Source organism: Oncorhynchus tshawytscha, linkage group LG19 (genome assembly GCF_018296145.1).
Source record: "Oncorhynchus tshawytscha isolate Ot180627B linkage group LG19, Otsh_v2.0, whole genome shotgun sequence".
Classification (NCBI taxonomy): domain Eukaryota; kingdom Metazoa; phylum Chordata; class Actinopteri; order Salmoniformes; family Salmonidae; genus Oncorhynchus; species Oncorhynchus tshawytscha.
Window position 1 is genome coordinate 12,266,756 of NC_056447.1, and position 17,836 is coordinate 12,284,591.

At 41.3% G+C, this 17,836-nt stretch overlaps 1 protein-coding gene across 5 annotated transcripts in view; it reads left to right on the forward strand.

Moving 5' to 3' along the window:
• Positions 1 to 17,836, forward strand: part of peak1 (pseudopodium-enriched atypical kinase 1) — a 247,577-nt gene that overhangs the window by 172,877 nt on the left and 56,864 nt on the right. The window lies entirely within an intron of this gene.

Here is a 17,836-nt window from a genome sequence, read left to right on the forward strand (position 1 = left end):
AATCAGTTCTGTTATACTCACAGACATTATTTTAACAGTTCTCAAAACTTTAGAGTGTTTTCTATCCAAACCTACCAATTACATGCATATCCTAGCTTCTGGGCCTGAGAAACAGGCAGTTTACTTTGGGCACGCTTTTCATCCGGATGTCAAAATACTGCCCCCTACCTAAGAGAGGTTAAAGGGTGTGTTACTGTTTTTAGGTAGTGGAATTACTTTAGCCTCCTTTCATGCCTATGGACACACCCCCCTTTAGGCTGGTTAAAGGCATGGAATATAGGACTGGCAATACATTATGCTACTATTCTCAATAATTTACCATCTAGGTTGTCTATACCTGGTGGCTTATCATTATTTGATGGATAACAATAGTTTTTCCACCTCTTCCACACATACTTCACCACATTCAAAACAGCAATCCTTCTTTCATTATTAGATCTTCAATACACAAATACATTATGATGGTTCACTGTTGAATGTTGTCATTTGACTTCTCAGTGCATCTACTTTACCAGTCAAATAGTAATTGAAATTGTTGGCTATATCAAAAGGTTGTGTTATAAATGACCCATCAACTTCAGTGAACGATTGATATGTATTGGGTTTTCTGCCCTAAAAATAATTTTATGTGCTCCAAAGTATTTTTCCATAGTTTGGAATTTCTCTCATTTTGTTAATGTCTTATTTTTTTGGTTAAATGTAGTTACATTTCTCAATTGACAGTATGTCAACCAATTAGCAGAGCAACCTGACTTGTTTTCCACTTTCTTTGCACAATTTCTTTTCATTTTTTTATGAATCATCTATCCAGGGGGCTGTAACTGTTCTCACAGTTAGTTTCTTAACAGGTGCATGTTTGTCAACAATGGGCAAGAATCATTTTACAAGTACTCCCAAGTGCTGCATCTGGATTTTCTTCCATCAGACCTTCAACAAAAGAGTACATTAGGCCCTGCCTTTAGTACTTTGACTTTCTTTGTTATTAGCACAATGTCATGGTCACAAATGGGAACTGATATTTCTTTGGAGCAAAGCTCTGCAGCATTTGTGGACATATGATCCATACAAGTGGATGTCACAGATCCAACACTATTGGTATACACTTTATTTGGTTGAGTGATAACCTGGGTCATGTTACAGGCATTAGTCATAGTAAGAAGCTTCCCCTTGAGAGTACGTACATATCCCCACCAGAAAACATGGATTAGAGGCATATGACTACAGCTCAGCATTCAACGCCATACTGCCCTCCAAGCTCATCACTAAGCTAAATACCCTGGGACTGAACACCTCCCTCTGCAACTGGATCCTGAACTTCCTGTCAGAAGGCAACAACACATCCACCACACTGATTCTCAACACGGGTGCCCCTCAGGGGTGCGTGCTTAGTCCCCTCCTGTACTCCCTTTTCACCCATGACTGCAGCACGTCTCCAATACCATCAAGTTTGCCGACAGCACGACGGTGCTAGGCCTGATCACCGACAGACGAGACAGCCTATAGGTAGGAGGTCAGAGACCTGGCAGTGTGGTTCCAGGATAACAACGTCTCCCTCAACATCAGCAAGACACAGGAGCTTATCGTGGACTACAAGAAACGCAAGGCCGAGCACACCCCCATTCACATCGACGGGGCTCTGGTGAAGCTGGTCGAAAGCTTTAAGTTCCTCAGTGTCCACATTAAGTTATTAATTACACTTTGAATGGTGTATCATTACACCCAGTCACTACAAAGATACAGGCGTCCTTCCTAACTCACTTGCCGGACAGGAGACCATTGATGACTTTAAAACGGTTACAGAGTGATAGGTGATAGGTAATAGCTGAGGATGGATCAACAACATTGTAGTTACTCCTCAATGCTAACCTAATTTACAAAGTGAAAAGAAGGAAGCTTGAAAATCTATGGCTAGACCTGAAAATGGTTGTCTAGCAATGATCGTCAACCAATTTGACACAAATTGGTTGAATAATGGGCGAATGTTGTACAATTCAGGTGTGTTTAAAGACTTACCCAGAAAGACTCATAGCTGTAATCGCTGCCAAAGTTGATTCTAACATGTATTGACTCAGGGGGTTGAATACTTTTCTAATGAAGACACATCAGTGTTTTCTTTTTCATATTTCTTTTTACAAATGTTAGAATTTTTCTTCCACTTTGACAGAGTATTTTGTGTAGATCATTGACATTAAATGTCAATTAAATTCATTTGAATTCCACTTTGTAACGATGAAATGCTGAAGAGGTGTACTTTGAAGGCACTGTATCTGGCTAAATTCTCTGGTTACATAGCAATTAAGCTACCTTATATTAAGGGTAAGGTGATTCATAATCTCAAAACAAATCGAACCAATGCAAGATTAAAACAACCTGGTAAGATTACCCTTTTCACATTGGAGAGGAACTTTACCTGCCTGGTCCCAGATCTGTTTGAGCTGTCTTGCCAACTCATGTGGTCATTAGCAAGATGGCACAAACAGATCTGGGACCAGGCTAGAAATGTACTGCCTCAGAGTGAAACTAGGCCATGGTACCCAGGGAGCAGCCACAGACTGGTGCCAGGTCATAAAAAAGATTGTCTGAAAGATTAGGAGGAATTTCCCATTTTCTTTCAACTGAGTGCTGAGCTTCCCGTGCCCAGCCTATCCGTGTCAGGGAAGAGATATAGGGCTCTATTTTCAGCTGTCGTTAAGGCGGCGCTAGTGTCAAACACACGCTCTTTGGCAATTTTCGACTTGTAAAAGCCAGCGCTCTGCTGTTTTGCCTGTGTTATAGCAGCTCACTTGCACTGAGGTAGGAGGGGTGGACATAATTAAGGTGTGACCTTTAAAACATGTGCATATGTGCCAATTTCAAGCAGAGCTACTGGTGATATTTAAGACTCACTGGTCATAGCGGTAATGCAATTGACTATGGCATTGATTTTTCCAGCGTAGGCGCACTGTAGCCTAATTAGTAGCCTTTAACCAATGTTTTATTCAAATATTACGAGCAGAAAAAAACAGTCAGCAGACATTAGTTTTTCTTCATATTGGACATTATTTTTGTCCATGCAGCTTCTGTAAAAAGTTTGGCCTCATTAGGTCTATGTGTGATGCCCATTGAATGAAAGGTGTCAGTGACTGTAGGAAGTCTGTTTAGAAACATCACATTATTACAATAGACTGCTTATTATCTTTCCTTGATTATTTTGTAAAATATTGTATCTTCCACTTTCATCTGTTGAACCTGTTTGTGACTAGGCCTATTGTGGGGTTACTGTATGCTATTTAATTAAGTGATAATGCCAGAGAAGACAGTATTTGGAGGATATATTGATACGGGGTGTTGTTAAGCCCGAGACGAAGTTGATGTCCAGCAAACCGTGCCAATATATTCACCAAACACTGGCTTCGAGGGCATTATAACTTTTATACAACGGGTTACCAACATATTCAAATAATGATTGACATATTTCCATAAACATTATTTTAATTTCCACAAGACATAGTCCCGACACAAATCGAAGGTTGCTACCCAAGCCAGCAGGTCGTTCGTTCTATCGTTTCAGTTGCCGGTTGCCCAGTCGTTCAGTCTTTTTGTTCTGTATCTATGGACGCGACTCACTCGTTCATTCTGAATGCTCCATTGCCATACTGGATGGCAACGTTCTTATCCCTTGCTTGCTTGCTAACCAATTACGGGCTAACTTACAGCCACGTCAAACAGTGCAACCAGAATAACAGCAACGTAGCTGCATTTGCATTTGTTTAAGCTGTTTTATAGTGACATTCCTTTGTATATATCCATAAAAATGATGCCAGCTGATTCATGATTTCGACTGGCTGAGAAAAGCTGTCTTGCCTGTCTCATCCCGACTCCTGGCAAGTTCATTACTATGGGACAGCTGGAGATCAAATGTGGATGTTGAAACAATGTTGCAAATGTCGGAGAGACAGACGGCAAGGTTTATACAAATCTCCGCTGTTGAAAACCAAATGCTAGTCTGAAACAAATGGGATATCATGTCTAGATGCTTTTTATAGTGTAGATGAAGTTGTTAAATTTCCTGGCTGGTTAGATCAGATGGAACCGAGTAAATAGGCATGTCAACGTCATAGCTTTAGCCAGTGGTAACTTGTGGAATAAACAGCTGTAATGCAGTTTTAACCAATCAGCATCCAAGATTAGACCCACATGTTCTATAATAAACAATATTCAATGAATAGGACAAACTTTCATTCCTCCATCCGAAGAGACCTTAGGCCTACGTGTGCACACATTGCCTTGTGCTCATAGAATGAGACCTGATTTATGATTATGCTTTTGACCCAATCCGATTTAGAGATACTGTTGTTAGTCTAAAAAAGCGGATTGTTTTTCATTTAATTTGGTTAAAAATCAAAGTTATAACATTCACCGTCCATTGGATTACGGTGAGAATGTACACTACCGTTCAGTATTTTGGGGTCACTTAGAAATGTCCTTTCTAAGTGACCCCTTAGAAAACACCAGTCTCAACGTCAACAGTGAAGAGGGCACTCTGGGATGCTGACCTTTTAGGCAGAGTTCCTCTGTCTGGTGTCTGTGTTCCCATCTTAATCTTTTATTTTTATTGGCCAGTCTGAGATATGTTTTTTTCTTTGCAACTCTGCCTAGAAGGCCAGCATCCCGGAGCCGCGTCTTCACTGTTGACGTTGAGACTGGTGTTTTGCAGGTAATATTTAATGAAGCTGCCAGTTGAGGACTTGTGAGGTGTCTGTTGCTCAAACTAGAGACTCTAATGTACTTGTCCTCTTGCTCAGTTGTGCACAGAGTCCTCCTCCAATTTCTCTTTCTCTTCTGGTTAGAAGGGAGTAGTTCACAGCGTTGTACGAGATCTTCAATTCTTGGCAATTTCTCGCATGGAATACCCATCGTTTCTCAGAACAAGAATAGACTGATGAGTTTCAGAAGAAAGTGCTTTGTTTCTGGCCATTTTGAGTCTGTAATCTAACCCACAAATGCTGATGCTCCTGATACTCAACAAGTCTAAAGGCCAGTTTCATTGCTTCTTTAGAACAACAGTTTTCAGCTGTGCTAACATAATTGCAAAAGGGTTTTCTGATGATCAATTAGCCTTTTAAAATGATTAACTTGGATTAGCTAACACAACGTGCCATTGGAACACAGGAGTGATGGTTGCTGATAATGGGCCTCTTTGCGCCTATGTAGATATCCCATTAAAAATCAGCCGTTTCCAGCTACAATAGTTTACAACATTTACAACATTAACAATGTCTACACTATATTTCTGATCAATTTGATGTTATTTTAATGGACAAAAACGTTTGAACGGCAGTGTACATGGCTTTAATGCAATGGAATTTTGTCTACTATTTCTGGTGAATTACAAACATGATCTGTAAGATAGTTCCATGATTTTTATGAAACGTGACTTTTCCGAGCAGTATAACGGTGAGTGGGCATTGCCCCTTTCTCTTAGTATTATCTCTTTATCCAGCTCCTGTGAAAAGTGTGGATGTGTGTAAAACCCTCCACAGTCTAAGTTGCCTTGTCTGTATTATGCTCCCACAAGGAGCAGTTATGGTGCATTTAACTGTATTTAGACAAAACTCGAGGGGGGTGTATTTATTAGTCTTTTTAGGTCTTATCAATAGGTCTTATCAGTGAATTTTATCTTGCTTATTGACTATTTTGCATGTCCATGTCCAGACTGCCATTTACAGTAGGCATAGCCCCTATATCAGTGTGAATGCTACAGCCTATGTTTAACAATGTATTTCCATATTGAAAGCAAAGCAATTAGGACAATGTGGACTGTGAACATGTTTAACATATTTAGCAAATATGGGGCAGGCTATTTAACCAACTAGACAAAAACGGACTAACATTCAAATTGGAGTTGATGACTACGTAATACATAAGACTGTAAAGACACAACTTGACGCAACCACATATTTAGCCATGGAGCACGTTCTGATTGGCCAGTGAGGCCAAGCCTCGACACACCCACAACTTGTTAATTCATCAAAACCCAGCTCTTTCGCGCCACCTCTAACTATTGGCCCATAACTCCGGTTGTGCAAATAGCTACAATATTTCTGACACACCCCAAACGTATAATGCTACCTCCAGCGCTTAGATTTACCATTGTGTTAGGTTTGTTAAAATATAGACCACAAAGTTTGGGAGGAGATAGGTGTTGACAAAAATGCAAAAAAATTAAGTGGTGCTAGATCAAAAGACTGTATTATTCACTTACAGCATGATATTTAACATCCATAATTAGCGTTTTGCCATAAAATCCTATTCCTCCTCTATTCTAACTTTTTTTGTTATGTGTTGTCTTTGTTTTATGTTTTCTATGTTTCATCCCATCTGGAAAATGGAGGTGAAAAATAACACTATTTTTCATAATCACCAACTCTTAATTAACTCATTTTAGGAATGCAACAGCCCAAAGTTGTGAAATAGTCTATGGATGGATATCTCTGGAGTAAAAAAAAACTTGCTCTGGTATAATGCCAGACACAATTTACACCCCAGCTGTCCCTTTACATAGGTATGTGTGTTGGATTGTGAAATCATCTTTGGATGTATTAATGGTTCCTCACTAGGCGATTAAGGTTTTGATTTAATTAATTAATTTAGATTAAAAGTAGTCCGCTAGTCAATGTTTCCCATCAGGCCACGGATTAAAAAAAACAGGATAAATGGTACCCCGCCCGAGACTTGGTCCATAACCTTTTAGTAGGCAGTTCCTCCTTTGTGTCTGGCCCAGCGTTGCCCAGGCTGTTGCCGTGGTGATATAACATACAAGATCTGGCCCCTACGCCCCACTTCACACTGGGGTTGCAGCACTCTTTTTTTTTTTTTTTTTTTTTGAATGAGTCTAGTCTTAGTCATTTTTGACTAAAATATCATTAAGTCTTAGTCATTTCTTTGTCATTTGAATAATGATTTAGTCTAGTTATTGTCAAAATGACAGTGGTCCATTTTAGGAAACTAAATACCCTTTCATTTTAGTCACATTTTGGTCACATCACATTTTTATTGCCTCCTTAACCTATAGCAAACATAAACCACTGACTTCCATGTGCACAAACATACATAGCCTTGTCCTACCAACATATGTTTCTGTACAACATCCTATGGAACACATTACTCTGCAGTAGATAGGGCTCCAGACTAACATTTACCCCTGGTGCCACTGGTGCCACTAACTTCTTTAGTTTGTGGCACCAGCCCATGATTTGGTCGTACCATTTTTACCCTGCAGCGTCAAGTAATAGGAACAAATTTGTAATCAGTTTATGAAGTCATTCACCATGCTTTAGACTGTGACTACTACGATGGTATCTAACATGTCCAACAGTACCACATGATTCAAGATATTTTGAAATGCAACCTGATCACATGATTGTGGGTGGACAATAGGTTGTTATATTTTACAGTTAAAATCCAGAATTTTCTTACATCTTTCTGTGCGCTAGTATCATAGGCTAATTTATTTTGGTGCTAATTCACCACATGAGAAAGTGTAAACTCAAAACACGTAGCTAGATTACTAACACTAAATACAATACCCACTGCTAGTTGTCATGGATTAATCCAACAGTAAATTAAATGTCCTTAAACTTAGCAGATATGGCCTACTGTCCTTTGAACTCGCAATGGCCGATGCGTCATTATACATTTCGTACGCTTCATATCTTAAAGCCATATCAAATATCTCGCTTGTAAAATAGTTGCTATTGGGCTTAATATTAAGAGATGACAAAAAAATGTGTGCCCACAGGAAGCTGAGAACAACAGTAATTGCTTCCAAAGCCTTGTATTTCCCACAATTGGATTTTGAAATGTTATACAATAAGAAACCATTTTTCTCTCTCCCGGAGTACACATCAAGTGGCTCACTCATCACAGCAGCAGGCCCCAGCCAGTGAAACATGGACTTTACCTTTTGACCAAATCATGGTTTTAGTGGGCAAAAATAGGACTTTTTGAAACTTTTGAGTTCGGGGACTATGTAATAAATGTTCAGATCACACTGATGCGACCAATTAAAACATTTACTCGCTCAGCTAAGTCAAAAGGTCACAAAATGCGACTAAATGGTCGCAGTCTAGAGCCCTGCCCCTTGACATACTGTAGCTATATTGTAATCAAGGTTCTGTCATAAGTAGTGGTCTCATACTGTAGTTGCAGCAAACTAACTAGCTAGCATTATCAATCTGTTATTACCTGAGCGTATATTTTGGGATGATATACTTTCAGATGTCTCTTGAGGTTGGTAGTATTTTTTCCCCTGTGAACTTGGGTGCAAACGCTATCTTCCCATGTGGAAAACTTGCATTCGGTGTTGTTTGAATCGACGCGATAATTGAAGTTGCTCCAAACGTCGCCCCCTTTTCTATGTGGAGCTTGTACCACCGGGAGAGTAGCCATGGCATGTGCCTTATTTGTTTTGCCACCAGATTGGAGAAAGGTTGCCAAGAGAGGTGACTTGTGAATGAACTGGGCATGGTTTTCAGAATGTACGTTACACAGGGGGATAATTACCATAGCATCCTTTAGATTCTGCACTGTGGGTCCCCACAAAGACAAAAATGTAGTTGAGAAAGCCCTCAGTGCTGAACTTCTGAATGTCAGTAAATGGCTATATGACAATAAGCTGTCACTTCACCTTGGAAAAACAGAGTCCATCTTGTTTGGGTCCAAAGTGAAACTGTGGAAATCCCCAGATTTGAAGGTGGTAGTAGGTGGCATAGTAGTCACAGCAAAAGACTGTTAAGTATCTTGGATGTGTGCTAGATAACCATCTGACACAATGTTATCGCCAAAGTGAACCATAAAATTAGGTTCCTGGCTAGAACTTCCAAATATCTGGATAAGAATGCAATGGGGACATTGGCAGGGCCTCTTGTTCAGTGCCACTTCGACTATGCATGCTCTTTCTGGTACAATAGTGCCCCCAAGATATTCAAAAATCAATTGCAGACATCTCAGAACAAATTAGTCAGGATTATTCTTAAACATCCAGCAATTTTGCATCTCGACTATTCCCACCTTGAAAGCCTTAGGTGACTTAAAGTGGAGGAGAGAGTTGCTCAGATAAAATTGTGTCTTGTACATCAGATTGTCCACAGTATGGTCCCCAGATACTTATGTAACTACTTTAACTTAGTAAGGGATAACCAGAACTATTCAACTAGAAGGAGTCAAACTGACGTTGTTTCTTTTAGATTAAAAGTGTTATGGGGAAAGAAACATTTTAATACTCGGCTGCCGTTCTTTGGAATAATCTTCCAAAGGGTTAGAAATGTATAACCTCCATACGTAGTTTCAAGTTCTCACTGTGTGTGTGTGTGTGTGTGTGTGTGTGTGTGTGCGCATGTGTGTGTGTGTGTGTATACAGTTGAAGTCGGAAGTATGCATACACTTATGTTGGAGTCATCAACTCGTTTTTCACCCACTCCACACATTTTTTGTAAACAAACTATAGTTTTGGCAAGTCGGTTAGGACATCTACTTTGTGCATGACACAAGTCATTTTTCCAACAATTGTTTACAGACAGATTATTTCACTTAATTCACTGTAATTCACTGTATCACAATTCCAGTGGGTCAGAAGTTTACATGCACTGAGTTGACTGTACCTTTAAACAGCTTGGAAAATTCCAGAAAATTATGTCATGGCTTTAGAAGCTTTTGATAGGCTAATTGACATAATTTGAGTCAATGTATTTCAAGGCCTACCTTCAAACTCAGTGCCTTTTTGCTTGACATCATGGGAAAATAAATAAAAAATCAGCTAAGAACTCTTTTTAGACCTTCACAAGTCTGGTTCATCCTTGGGAGCAATTTCCAAATGCCTGAAGGTACCACGTTCATCTGTACAAACAATAGTACGCAAGTATAAACACCATGGGACTACGCAAGCATCATACCGCTCAGGAAGGAGATGTGTTCTGTCTCCTAGAGATGAACGTACTTTGGCACGAAAGGTGCAAATCAATCCCAGAACAACAGCACCTTGTGAAAATGCTGGAGGAAACCGGTACAAAATTATCTATATCCACAGTAAAACGAATCCTCCATTGACATAACATGAAAGGCCACTCAGCAAGGAACAAGCCACTGCTCAAAAACCACCATAAAAAGGTCAGATTACGGTTTGCAACTGCACATGGGGACAAAGATCATACTTTTTGGAGAAACTTCCTCTGGTCTGATGAAACAAAATAGAACTGTTTGGCCATAATGGCCATTGTTATGTTTGGAGGAGAAAGGGGAGGCTTGCGAGCTGAAGAACACCATCCCAACCGTGAAGCACAGGGGTGGCAGCACATGTTGTGGGTGTGCCTTGCTGCAGGAGGGTCTGGTGCACTTCACAAAATAGATGGCATCATGAGGATGGACAATTATGTGGATGGACAATTATGTGGACATATTGAAGCAACATCTCAAGACATCAGTCAGGAAGTTGATGCTTGGTTGCAAATGGGTCTTCCAAATTGACAATGACCCCAAGCATACTTCCAAAGTTGTGGAAAAATGGCTTAAGGACAACAAAGTCAAGGTATTGGAGTGGACATCACAAAGCCCTGACCTCAATCCTATAGAAAACGTGTGGGCAGAACTGAAAAAGCGTGTGAGAGCAAGGATGCCTGCAAATCTGACTCCGTTACACCAGCTCTGTCAGGAGGAATGGGACAAAATTCACCCAACTTATTGTGGGAAGCTTGGAGAATGCTGCCCCGAAACGTTTGACACAAATTAAACAATTTAAAGTCAACGCTACCAAATACTAATTGAGTGTATGTAAACTTCTGACTCACTGGGAATGTGATGAAAGAAATTAAAGCGGAAATAAATCATTCTCTCTACTATTATTCTGACATTTCACATTCTTAAAATAAAGAGGTTATCCTAAATGGCCTAAAACTCAATTTTTACTAGGATTAAATGTCAGGAATTGTGAAACTGAGATAAATGTATTTGGCTAAGGTGTATATAAACTTCCGACTTCAACTGTATATATTATATTAAGGGTATGTGAGACAAGGAAGATGTACCTGTCAATAGTTGTTTATTAGGAACGGAAATTGTATTAATTATCAAATGTTGTGAAACAAACAACAATTGTCTGTCATTGTCTGTTGTCAATACATCGCCACCTAACCTTGTTGTATTCCCCCTTTCCCTCTTCAAAAGGACCACAATGGAAATAAGCTGTTAAGCTTTATTGTGTTGTCCTTGATGATTTTCTTCAATTGTATGTGGAGGCGTCACCAGCTGGAGCGCCGTTATGTGTGGATTTTTACAAATTGTCAATTAAATTCAATAAATCAATTAACTGCCACTGAATAAATAGGTGTTTGAGAAATATTTTCATCACTATTTTTCTTTTACTAAATTAAGACTCGGTTGCAGTCCTAGTCATCTCTTAATGGAGTAAAACATAGTTGTGACTGTTGTTTTCGTAATCAGTGGCTGTATTGGAGGGGGAGTGGTTGTTCCTCTCTTAGACAGTCAGTAATTAGTACCACGAGGTGTGCTCTTCACATGCAATTAGCTATTACTGTTAGTACTTCAGTCTCCCTTGTTTTCTCAGTGGCAGCCGTGGCAGCGGAAGTCTCTGAGCCAAAACTAACACGGTTCTGCCGAGTTGTTCTGCAGTTGTTCAACGACAGAAAGAGAGGAAGGTTTCACACCACTCTCATTTGAGTATCTCACCTAGTTGTTTTCAGATCTCATTTTGCTCTTTTGTAGCTTTGTCAGCTATGTGTGTGTTTTCCATACCTGTTCGCTCCTCTCCCTGTAGCCTTTACAGACGCTCCCCACCCCTTGGCTGCAACCCTTCTATTTGGAATTCCTTGTCCCCTGCAGCGTTTGTAACTGCCGATCTGTGGTCAAGAACACCAAGGAAATCTCAGCCTATGCTGCCCTTCAGTTCCTAGACTTTATTTGCCCTGACAGCGATATGGATCACCCCAGAGAACACTGCCCTATTTTTATCTGACTATGTGTTTTCTCGTAGTCTGCGAGCATTGGGTTGTCGCGGTGGTGGCACAGAGCTACTAATTTCTCCTAAGTGGATATTTCATTTTTTCTCCTTCACTCACCTGTCCATCTCCTCATTTGACTTCCATGCGGTCACTGTCTCTTGTCAACTCAAGCTTAACATTTTTCTTATCTATCGCCCACCAGGTGCCCTTAGAGAGTTTCTCAATGAGCATGACACCTTGATAAGCTAATTTCCTGAAGATGGCTCACTGCTCTTCATACTGGGAAACTTCAACCTCACAACGTCTACCTTCGATTAATTTCTGTCCCCTCCTTGCCTCTTTTGACCTCGCCCTTTCCCAGTCCCCTCCCTCCCACTCACAAGGCATGCAATATGCTTCAACTCATATTTACTACAGGTGGTTCGCCTACTAATCTCACTAGAACCCCCCTCCAGGTCTCTGATCACTACTTAGTTTCCTTTTCTGTCTCCCTTTCCTCCAACCCTAACCACTTAGCCCCTACCCAGATGGTTATGCGCTGTTGCAATCTTCAATCTCTCTCCCACTACTCTCTCCTCTTCTAGCCTATCCTCTCTCCCTTCTGCTAAATCCTTCTCCCTTCTGTCCCTTGATTTTGCCTTTTCTACCCTACTCTACTCTCCTCCCTTTCCATATCCTATCACTCGCAGTCCTCTTTCCTCCCGGTCGGTTCGGCCCTCCCTTCCTACTCCGTGGCGAGCTTACAGAACAGGGCTGCGGGCAGCTGAGCGAAAATGGAGGAAAACTAAACTTTTGGAGGACCTATCATCGTTTCACTCCCTTCTCCTCCTCTGTATAAGCTGCTAATGCCACATTCTATCCCTCTAAATGTCAAGCTTCTGCCTCTAACCCTGGGAAACTTTCCCCCCATCACCTCCCTCCTCCCTCTCTGCGCACGACTTTGTCAACCACTTAGAAAATAAGCACTCCTCATTCACTCAGCCTAATGAGGCCATTGGTCCCACTCACACAGAACTACCATATGCCGTGACCTCTTTCTCCCCTCTCTCCAGATGAAATCATGCAACTATTCAGTTCCGACCTCCCGAAAACCTTCCTGCTCGACCCCCATCCCCTCCTCCCTTCTCCAGACCATCTCTGGAGACCTTCTCCCATTCCTCACTTCCCTCATCAACTCATCCCTGACCAATGGCTGCGTCCCCTTTGACTTTAAAATGGCCAGAGTCTGCACGTACTCTCACTACTCACCCCGCTTGTGCCATCGAACGCCTGCAACTTATCCAGAACACTGCAGCCAGCATGGTGTTCAACCTTCCCAAGTTCTCCCATGTCACCCGCTCCTCTGCACACTCCACTGGCTTCCAGTCGAAGCTCACATCCACTACAAGGCCATTGTATCTGCCTACGAAGCAGCAAGAGGAACTGCCCCTCCCTACCTTCAGGATCTGCTCAAACCCTACACCCCAACCCGAGTACTCCGTTCTGCCACCTATGGTCTCTTGGCCCTCCCACCCCTATGGAAGGGCAGCTCCCGCTCAGCCTAGTCAAATCTGTTCTCTGTTCTGACACCCAAATGGTGGAACCAGCTTACCCCTGATGCAAGGACAGCAAAGTCCCTGCCAATCTCCTGAAAACATCTGAAACCCTACCTCTTCAGTGTGTGGTGGACGGCAATTATGTGTATTTACAATTATGTGAAACATTCAGTTTAATTGGACGCCTCAGCGGCGTGCCATTTCAAATTTGACTTGATTTCTCTCAAATGAGTATTTGAAATTGTGCCCATGGCAGGCAAAGTGCACGAGCGAGTGGGTGGAACGGTCAATTGAGACAATAGTAAAGAATTGTAAATGTATTTTATTTATATTGATCCTTGCTAATATTATGAATGGACATGCAACTTTGAGAGCACAAAGGCTTCAAAACCCATGATCCTTTTCATGAACTTACAATATGTGATGAGGAGAATATCCAGTGGTACTTTTCCTCACTCTATAAATGCTGTATTCATTACAGCTCTAGCCACAAATGATAACCTATTCCCTTTCTGGGCTACAGGGATGGAGAGACTGCATTAAAAGTGATGACTGCAGAACATGAAGCTGAAAGGAGAACACTACAAAATGGGTTCTCAAGGATGTGGTTTCCTGTCGCCACACGGGCCACATGGAAGTGTGACCTGGTATCCTCTTGAAAACAGGAAGTGTTTGACCACTGAGCTCTCACAGATAACTGGTGTACATCTGTCTTGGTCCTCCTTGTTTGAATTGCCAGTAAGCGTATCTATCTGGTTTGCTCCTCTGAATCATCATTTTAGTCATATAGTACTTAGTTTAGTCATAATTCACTATAATGCAGCCACTAATTGTCCAATATTATAGCCCATGGTAATACAGCAAACAAGCTCTGATCATTGGTCAAAGCTGAATTACCTGTCAAGCATTACTTACCGAGCATTTATTTAGTTATAGTAGTTATATTAACTACACCAAGGTACCAGTCACGTACCTGGTTATTTCTGTTGACACTGCAAAATAAAGTTAATCTGTACTGTTTGGACTGAAATGAAACAAATCTGAATTCAGTTGAAAAGACCTGCCCAGCCCTAGCTCCTCCGATGCAGATAGATCTCAGCATGGGGCCTGACTTTATGGCATTGTCAGTCTGTAGATCCCTTGTAAGCCTGGCTGATTGTAACTAGCAACTGCACAGAGCTGCAGTCCAAAAATAGGCCAGGGAAATGTCTGACCCGCTGGCCGCATAGCCTCACAGGCTCAGCTGAGGAGCAGGGGAGCTCACTGCCCCTCAGTGGAGTTACTCTGCCCCTGACAGAGAAAACATTGCAACGCATCGCCACCTAATGGAGGGAAAGGAGCAGTGCTGTGTGTTTTTGTCACCTCTGAATGCATGCATGGATTGGTTTTGATTTCCATTTGGACTTTTTCATGCAAATGTGTTAGGTAAGAGTCAGCCCATTTACCCATTAAGCCCACTTCCATCTTTGGATAAATTCAGCTATTTTAATGTTTCAACCAGTTCATGTGGGTGAACCAGTTGGGGCGGCAGGTCGCCTAGTGGTTAGAGCAAGGCAGTTAACCCACTGTTTCTAGGCCATCATTGAAAATAAGAATTTGTTCTTAAATAGATAAAAATATATTGTTGTATTGTTGTATACATTACAGTTTTAGTCAATTATGTTCTATTGTTAAAGGGAAATGTCACACTTGGGTTGTTTTCCTTTCTCCCTACATAATTCTGCGTTATGAGTGTTTCAGACATAATTATGCACCATAGCGGTATTTTAGAATTTTCACTCCAGGAGAGTATATCCAATGTCATCAAATCAAATTGTATTGGTCAAATGTCCTGAATACAACAGGTGTAAACCTTAGTGAAATGCTTACTTACGAGCCCCTAACCAACAATGCAGTTTCAAGATAATATGGATAAGAATAAGAGATTAAAGTAACAAGCAATTAAAGAGCACCAGTAAAATAACAATAGCGAGACTATATACAGGTGGGTACCAATACAGAGTCAATGTGCGGGGGCACCAGTTAGTTGAGGTAGTATGTACATGTGGATAGAGTTATTAAAGTGACTATGCATAGATGACAACAGAGAGTAGCAGTGGTGTAAAGAGGGGGTGGGGGGGGGGCAATGCAAATAGTCTAGGTAGCTATTTGACTAGATGTACAAGAGTCTAATGGCTTGGGGGTAGAAGCTGTTTAGTAGCCTCTTGGACCTAGATTTGGCGCTCCGTTACCGCTTGCCGTCCGGTAGCAGAGAGAACAGTCTATGACTAGGGGGGCTGGAGTCTTTGACAATTTTTAGAGCCTTCCTCTGACACCGCCTGGTATAGAGGTGCTGAATGGCAGGAAGCTTGGCCCCGGTGATTGAATGTACTGGGCCTTTCGCAGTTGCCATACCAGGCAGTGATGCAACCCATCAGGATGCTCTTGATGGTGCAGCTGTAGAACCTTTTGGGAATCTGAGGACCCATGTCAAAACTTTTCAGTCTCTTGAGGGGGAATAGGTTTTGTCGTGCCCTCTTCACGACTGTCTTGGTGTGCTTTGACCATGTTGGTGATGTGGACCCCAAGGAACTTGAAGCTCTCAACCTGCTCTATTGCAGCCCAGTCGATGAGAATGAGGGTGTGCTCGGTCCTCTTTTTCCTATAGTCCACAATCATCAGTTGATTGAGCCTGATCAAAAAAATGAATTTTATTCATGTTCTGAAGCCATTAATGTTATTGCCTTTGTGTTTTGCCGATCACGCTAGCGGCAAGTAGAAATGGTTATCCTTGTTCAATAAAGCCATTGGACTTGTCTCAACGATGTTCCTGTCTGCCACGACATTGCATGATATCTAGGTTGACTCATTCTTCCTGGCTTTGTAAAGACTACAGCTTGACTGGAGCCCTACTTCCTTGTCCAATTGTATTCACACCCTCGAAGGAAAGCTTTTGAAAATGGGTGCTCTACTAGTTTCTTCCGGTTCACGGGGAGCTATGTTACCCTTGCACTGTCTATCCGAGATTGCTAAGTAGCTCGAATGGCTGCTTCTTATCCCTCTTTCCAAGAAGAGCTGGATGACATTTATTTGAGCCGGAATACACTGAAGATCAGTTGAGACAGTGAGAACAAGAATTGTGAGACCAGCAAGCAGCTCATGATCCTGGGTAGCCATGGTCAGACTCTGACTGGTGGTTCGTATGTGGGTGCTGTCCAACCATGTCGACAAAAGAGGAATGTTAGTGCTGCAATGAATTCAATTGTGGACAGATCTTACTGGAGAGGGTCACTGCAGACCAGAGTGTGTGTATGTGACAGACCATTGAAGTTTTGATGCACATATGGATAAAGGGGTGCTTCTTCAGAACCCCCAGTATATTTAAATGTTTTATTTCACCTTTATTTAACCAGGTAGGCTAGTTGAGAACAAGTTCTCATTTGCAACTGCGACCTGGCCAAGATAAAGCAAACCATTTAGACACATACAACAACAGAGTTACACATGGAATAAACAAAACATAGTCAATAATACAGTAGAACAAAATAAAACTAAAAGTCTATATACAGTGTGTGCAAATGAGGTAACTTAAGGGAGTTAAGGCAATAAATAGGCCATGGTGGCAAAGTAATTACAATATAGCAATTAAACACTGGAATGGTAGATGTGCAGAAGATGAATGTGCAAGTAAAGATACTGGGGTGCAAAGGAGCAAGATGAATAAATAAATGCAGTATGGAGATGAGGTAGTTGGATGGGTTATTTACAGATGGGCTATGTACAGGTGCAGTGATCTGTGAGCTGCTCTAACAGCTGGTGCTTAAAGTTAGTGAGGGAGATATGAGCCTCCAGCTTCAGAGATTTTTGCAGGTCGTTCCAGCAGCAGAGAACTGGAAGGAAAGGCGGCCGAAGGAGGAATTTGAATCTCAAATATAAAATATATTAAAAAATACTTTTTTTGGTTACTACATGATTCCATCTGTGTTATTTCATAGTTTTTTGATGTCTTCCCTATTATTCTACAATGTAGAAAATAGTATTAAAAAAAAAAAAAAAAACCCTTGAATGAGTAGGCTTCTGAAACTTTTGACCGGAAGTGTAGTTTGTCTTCACCCTAAGTCCTTGCTGTTGATTTATGAGGGAGATCTCTAAATAAATGTAGTCCTGCTTTGTGGAATACACATAATTTATTTAAAGCAGGTCTTTGTGCATGGAGTCTAATCCACAGAGGTCTGGTGTGTGTGTGCAGGTTTTTGTTCTAGCCAAGCAGTAACACACCGTCTTGATTGAAGACTGATTAGTTGTTTTGTTTATGAGGTGTGTACTGGC